This window comes from Impatiens glandulifera, chromosome 9 (genome assembly GCF_907164915.1).
Source record: "Impatiens glandulifera chromosome 9, dImpGla2.1, whole genome shotgun sequence".
In the NCBI taxonomy this organism is placed as follows: domain Eukaryota; kingdom Viridiplantae; phylum Streptophyta; class Magnoliopsida; order Ericales; family Balsaminaceae; genus Impatiens; species Impatiens glandulifera.
Window position 1 is genome coordinate 8,598,423 of NC_061870.1, and position 7,845 is coordinate 8,606,267.

Sequence of the window (7,845 nt, forward strand, 5' to 3'; positions counted from 1 at the left end):
TTCAGCAGGGTCTAGATGTTGCTATTGAGGTCGGAAAGCGAGATGGTATAGAAGAAAAAGAGTGGAGTATCATGAATCGGTTGGCGTGCGGAACAATTTGATCGTGCCTGTCTAAAGAGCAGAAGTACGCTGTGAAGAATGAAACTTCTGCATAGAAACTGTGTCAAGTATTGGAGAACAAATTTCTGAAGAAGAGTGGTCAGAATAAGCTCCTTATGAAGAAGAGATTGTTCCGGTTTGATGACCAATCAGGTACTACTATGAATGAACATATTACTAAGTTTAATGAATTAGTAGCAGATCTGTTAAACCTTGATGTTAAGATTGAGGATAAAGATCTTGCTTTGATGTTACTATCGTCCCTTCCTGATGAATTTGAACACTTAGAAACAACGTTACTTCTTGGGAAGGGAAATGTTTCTCTTAATGCTGTAAGTTCTGCTTTATATAGTCATGAATTGAGAAAGTAGGACAAAAGGAAAAGCAAAATAGGTACAGTAGATGAAACATTGATGGTCAGGGGCCGTCAGCAAAGTAAGTCAAAAGGGAAAGGAAGAAGATCTAATAGTAGAGTTGTCAAAGATGAATGTGCTTTCTGTCGTGAGAAAGTACATTGGAAGATTAACTGCCCAAAATTGAATAAGAAAGAGAAAGATTCTGAAGATGCGAATGTTGCAGAAAACAAAGGTGATGCAAATTCAGAATACTCTTTATTGATGTCACACACAACATCACATCCTGATGCGTGGATATTGGACTCAACTTGCACTTATCATATGATACCAGTTCGAAAGTGGTTCTTTGACTTTAAGGAACTGGATAGTGGAGTTGTTTTCATGGGAGATGCTTGTACATGTAAAATAAAAGGGATAGGTTCAATCAAGTTGAGAAATGATGACGGATCCACCAGAATTATCAGAGATGTTCGGTAAATACCGAATATGAAAAAGAATCTCATTTCTTTGGGGGCCTTGGAGTCAAAAGGGCTACAGGTGAAATTGGAAAAAGGAATTCTTAAGGTAATTTCTAGAGTGCTAGTGATGTTGAAAACTATCAGGAAAAGTAATAATTTGTATTATTATCAAGGTAGTACAGTTCATGGGACAACAGATGTATCAACTTTCGGGAGCAGTAAGGAGTTAGAGGCAACAAAACTATGGCATATGCGATTGGGGCATGCTGGTGAGAAATCTATGCAAACTCTTGTCAAACAAGGATTGCTGAAAGGTACAAAAGTTTGTAAATTAGATTTTTGTGAACATTGTATTCTGGGAAAACAAAGACGAGTAAAATTTGGCACTTCTATCCATAACACCAAAGGTATTTTGGATTATGTGCACTAAGATGTCTGGGGACCTGCCAAGACTCATTCTCTTGGAGGTAGACATTATTTTGTTACTTTTATTGATGATTTTTCCAGAAGAGTATGGGTGTTTACTATGAAGAATAAAGGTGAAGTGTTTGGGATTTTTCTTAAATGAAAAACTCAAGTTGAAGACGAGACAGGAAGAAAGATCAAAATTCTCAGGACTGATAACGGTGGAGAATACAAGAATGATTCATTCCAGAACTTATGCTAAGAGTGTGGCATAGTTAGACACTTCACAGTCAGAAAAACACCACAGCATAATGGAGTATCGGAACGTATGAACAGGACATTGGTGGAGAAAGTTCGATGTATGTTGTCTAATGCTGGATTAGACAGGAAATTTTGTGTAGAAGCTGTATCATACGCTCAACATTTGGTAAATCGCATACCATCATCTACATTTTGTGGCAAGACTCTATTAGAGGTATGGTCTGGAAAACATGCAACTGATTATGATTCTTTGCATATTTTTGGTTCTACAATATATTATCATGGAGTTGAATCAAATTTGGATTCACGAGGAAAGAAGGCTCTTTTTATGGGATTTACTACAGGAGTTAAAGAATATCGCCTTTGGTGTTTGGATGCAAAGAAAATCATTATCAGTAGAGATGTTATTTTTGATGATTATTCAATGTTGAATAAGGTAACACCAGACAAGATTGATTGTACTTCACAACAGGTGGAGTTTGAGCAGATAACGATAAGCCCAACTATAAGTGACTCTCCGACGACAGACGAAGAGTTAAATGAGGAAGAGATTCCGACCCAATAACCTTCAGAATAATGTGAATCAATTTCTATGAATAGGCCAAGACGAGTTATTCAAAAACCAGGTCGGTTTGTTGACATGGCGACCTATGCACTTCTAGTCGCAAATGATGTTCCATCCACTTTTTCAGATGTTAGTCGAAGTACTGAAAATGGAAAAAGGATAGGTGTTATGGAAGATGAGATGCAATCTATTTAGAAGAATGAGACATGCAAGTTGATGCATCTACGAAAATGGAAGAATGTTATTGGTGGTAAATGGATCTTTGCTAAAAAAGAAGGATTTTCCAAAAAATTTGACGTTCGTTACAAGACAAAATTGGTAGCTAAAAACTACGCTCAGAAGGAATGAGGTGATTATAATGAGGTACTTTTTCCTGTTGTTAAACACTCTTCCATTAGAATTTTGTTGGCCTTGGTAACGCAGATGAATTTGGAGCTAGCTCAACCAGATATGAAGACCGCATGCATACACGGTCATTTGAATGAGGAAATCTACATTTATCAACCAGATGGATTCAAAGTTGCTGATAAAGAAAATTGGGTTTGCAAGTTGAATAGATCATTATATAGGTTGAAGCAATCGTCGAGACAATGGTACAAGCGACTTGACAAGTTTATGATGGAGCACAAATACACAAGAAGCAGATTCAGTTCATGTGTTTATTTGCGCAAATTGAAAGATGAGTCTTACATCTATCTACTCTTGTACGTTGATGATATGTTGATAGCATCAAAGAGCTTATATGAAGTTGACAAATTGAAGGTTCAATTGGGTAAAAAGTTCGAGATGAAAGACATGGGGAAAACCAAATCTAATTGTTCAATTGGTAAACATCTTCCGCGTTTGAGTCGGCGCTGAAGAGCTCCAATTGGAAGTACTGAAGGTTTATTTTTTAATATTGAAGATTAGTATTTGAATATTGTGCCAATGTGGAGATTTGTTGTTTTTGGCACAATTAGAATCTCACATCGGAAGATGATGGGAGTGAAAGAAGTTTCTTAGTATATAAAAGAAACTATATTCACAATTAGTATAAATCCCACATCGGAAGATGATGGGAGTTGGGGAAGTTTCTTAGTCTATAAAAAAACTCTTTTTTTTGGTTTATTGCACCCAATATTTGTATCTCTTCTTCTTTATTAATTGATAGTCTTAGTGCTCGGAGACGTAGGCAACATTTTGGCCGAACTCCGTTATCAAATTCTGTTAGTGTTTCTTAAGTTTGTTTTCTTCTTTTGTGTTTCTGTCAGGGTTTTTCCCAACAATGGTAAGTCTCATAACTGTCAAAATTCCGAATTACGATCCCAAAGTTATGGTAAGTAGACAACCTTATTAAGACATGTGATAGTGAAATCTAATAAACAATTTTGATTAATTAATAATCCGTGTTACTATATATCAAAAAATTATTGATAAGCTATATGTAGTAAGTAAGTATTTTATATGAGACATTTATTCGATGGCGAGTCTCTTTTAAATGGAAGGAAAAAAGAGCACCTATCCAAAACTCTATATTGTTTATTAATTTGGATTCTAATAAAATAAAATAATGACTCTAATAACTCCCAACTAATCACGATTATTAAGTCAAAACCTGAATCTTTCACTTCACAATTTGCCTCAAGATGGAAAACAGGTGAAAAATCAAGTGAGGACATATACATTACCAAGAGGAAGAAAGGTGAATTTGAAAATATGCATAAATTTAGTAAAAATGTCTAGGTCATTTTTTAATGTCTTGAAAATATTTAATCAGGTCTAATTAGAAGAAATATATTCTAATCAATTAATTAATACATTAACAATTTTATATTCATTTGCATTTAAGATAGTAATAAAAATTGTGTTTTGTAATATACTTAACGAAAGCATCTTTAATTCTATAAATAAATAAAGATATAAGATGAAATAGAATATCATTATCATAATCATTTAAACAAAATCATATTAATTAAAAGGAGGTATAGATAAACACAAATAGTAATGAAAATAATAGGAAATTTAAGATATAGTAAAAAAAACACAATAAAAAAAGTAGATTTCAAAATCTGAAAAAATAATGACTTAAATAAATTAAGTTTAAAAGTTATAAAAATGCCAAAATAATGTGACATTGGTGTGCGGTCTTTTAGGTCGCAATCATGGACTGTTCATTGAATTAATTTTGTGGTTATCCTTTTCTTTTTTTTCTAATCCAAATACAAGTTATTCATACTTATTATATACTTAATTGGTTGAAATTTGAACGGTTCATGTTCACGAAAGACTTGTATTAAATTTTAGCATAGACTTTGCAGATGCACTTTTCCAAGTCTTCTCTACCTTTATATAGTTGTTTTTATCTCTCTGAAATATTATATTGGTGTGACATCCTTCTATAATGGAATTCAATACTATTATTTTTTTTTTTAAATCTAACAGTAGCTTTATTATCGCATAAATTTAAGAGTTAATATTATTAAAATAAATAGTTTACGTAAAATCTTTTTCAGTTATAAATTCTTAATATTTTTATAGAAAAGTTTAGTTTAAAAAGTATTAGTTATATATTATTTTTATTTATATATATAATTATGTATTTTATACTTAGTCAATTTTTTAAATTTATATATTAAAATATTAAATTAATTAAAATAATAATAATAAATAAATAATACTATAAAAATTATAATTAAAAAATTAATTATATTAATTTATTTATTTGAATAAATAATAAGTTTTTTTCAATTTATAAATATAAATTTGTTTTTTTAGTGTAAAATCAAAATTATTTATAAACTCGTAAAATTTTATTATGATAAATTTAAAATCATAAAAGTTTACTTCAAAATTAAACTTATGAACTTTTCTTAAATCGTAAATTCTTAAAATTTTAAGACTAAATTTAAGATTTTAAGATAACCTTTAATATTATTTTTTCAAAAAGAAAATAATTTTGTGTTCTTTTCTTTTTATTTATCAATGGGCACACAAACTTGAAATAGAAATTTTCATAAAGTTAATTTCAACATGTAACTCAAAATAATTTTTTTGGTGTTGTATTGTAACCCCTCCACCAACACAGCTTACCATCACTACATAAATTGAATAAACTTACTTTTGCAAAGGAAATTGACATAATGCAAAATTTACTATTAGCATATAATTATGTAATTTAAAACCTAAATATTTGAAATATTGAAATTTATTTATGAACACAAATGACACAAACCTAAAAATTTAAGTATTTTAAAGACAATATTGGTAAAAGAATGAGTAAGTTTTAAAATTTGTTTTAGTAAAAATTTTTTAGATTTTATATAAATAAAACATATATAGCAACCAAAAAGGCAACAAAAATAAAATAAAAATCAATGCAAATAAAGTCATTAACTAATACGAATTTTCATATTTCTTCGTTCTTATCATTTCCGATTTTTTTTTGTATACAATAATTTTCTGAATATTACTGTGTAATAATGAGAAATATGTTTTGTACTATATCAAATTAGATTGAAATTGCAATATATTTCGCTACTTGATACTATTATAAAGAAAATAAGATGCATAACATATCTATATATATATAATCATGCTTAATTTTTAAAATGTCGGATTATCGGGTCGAGAGTTGTAGTTAATTTGGATATTTATGTGAGAGTAAATAGATACTTGGGTCGGATTATGGGTTGACCCGCCCATAAACTTAAAACGGTTAAAAATAAAATTAAAAATGTTATTTTTATGTTTCGAACTTGCAACATAACAAAAACAAGTACAACCATTTAACCAACTAGACTAACAACACTTTATATTTAAGATTCAATACCAAATTTGATAAACGCGAGACATTTTAATAATAAAAGTTCAAATTTTTAAATAACTAATCTATATATATATAATGATGCTTAATTTTTAAAGTGTCCGGATTGGCGGGTCGAGTGTTATGGTTAATTTGGATATTTATGTGAAAGTAAATGGATATTTTGGTTGGATTGTGGATTGACCCGCCCATAAACTTACACGGTTAAAAATAAAATTAAAAATGCTATTTGTATGTTTCGAACTTTCAACATAACAAAACAAATACAACATTTTACCAAGTGTGATTGAGAAGTGATTTACCGAGGGATAATAGACTAGTATAACTTGAAAGTGGTTATACAAATATGAATCAAATATTTGATTGACCAAAGTGTGAGGTCAAGATGCTAATTATTAAAAAATATGATCACAACCCTAGTTGCTGACTCTCGGCCTGGCTAACTTGAGTGGAGGCCAGGACCGAGAGGAGGTGCCCAGAAAAGAGCCAAGTGTGGAGCTCGGGCACCAGACCGGAGATACCAAGGCACGCGTGTGGGGGCCTTGGCATAGGTGGGGAAAAGTGTGCATGGCGGAAGCCGGGACCGAGAGGTCGGATGCGTCGGCCAGGCTACCTTCTCTCGGTCCCTGCTTCAGCCATGCTACCTTCTCTCGGTCCCTGCTTCAGTCAGGCTACCTTCTCTCGGTCCCGGCTTCCGCCATGCACACTTTTCCCCACCTATGCCAAGGCCCCCACACGCGTGCCTTGGTATCTCCGGTCTGGTGCCCGAGCTCCACACTTGGCTCTTTTCTGGGCACCTCCTCTCGGTCCTGGCCTCCACTCAAGTTAGCCAGGCCGAGAGTCAGCAACTAGGGTTGTGACAAACCAGCCCCACCTACCGGACTCAACGTCCGCGTTGAGGGGTTCTCCACCAGACCCTTACTCGTCAAGTACGCCTGCACCTTATCCGCAAACTGCCACAGGTTAGTATTACGTACCCATGTAGCATCTTCCCGGCTCTCTCCGTGCCATTGGACTAAGAAGTCCGTGCGCCTGTTCTTGACACTATGACCGGCTGTCCTGTGATCCAGAATCTGGGCCACTTCTTTTTCGGTCTCAAACTGCACCACGGGTGGGGCTCGCCTAGCCTGCACCCTGGTACCATCGGCCATGTCCTCATGAAACTTCTTCAGATAGCTCACGTGGAAAGTTGGGTGGATCTTCAACCGGTCTGGAAGAGACAACCGATAGGCCACCCGACCGACCCTTTTCAACACCTCAAAAGGCCCGTCATACTTAGGAATTAGGGCTCGCTGCCGACTCTTAGCACTAATCCGCTTCCAAATCTGTGGAGTCAGCTTCAACAAGACCTGTTCTCCGACCTGGAATTCCACTTCTCTTCTACCCGCATCAGCATACTTCTTCATCCGCTTCTGAGCCTTCTCCATGCTCTCCCGAGCCAAGTCTAACATCTCTTGCTTAAGCTTGGCGAAGCGGTATGAAGCAGGACAATCACCCCCACCGTTCCTTGAAGCTACTGTGTGCGGGGTATTGGGCTGGACCCCCAATACTATCTCAAACGGACTCTGGCCCGTTGATGAAGACCGATGCAAGTTGTAACTGAACTGTGCAACGTCTAGCAAGCCGAGCCAATTTTCTTGGCTGCTTGTCACATAATGCCGCAAGTACTCCTCGAGCACTTGGTTGATCCTCTCCGTCTGGCCATCGGTCTGCGGGTGATTGACAAAATGAAAGTGTAAAGTCACGAGATGAGAGATTAATTCGAAAAACATACGTGATGAAACATGTGAGAAAATAAGTTATTTTATCGAAGTGAATAAAATGTGGAATGAGATCGTTATATTTTTTACTTTAATATATTATACGTGATTTATTAAGAATTTTGAACATTAAATAAAT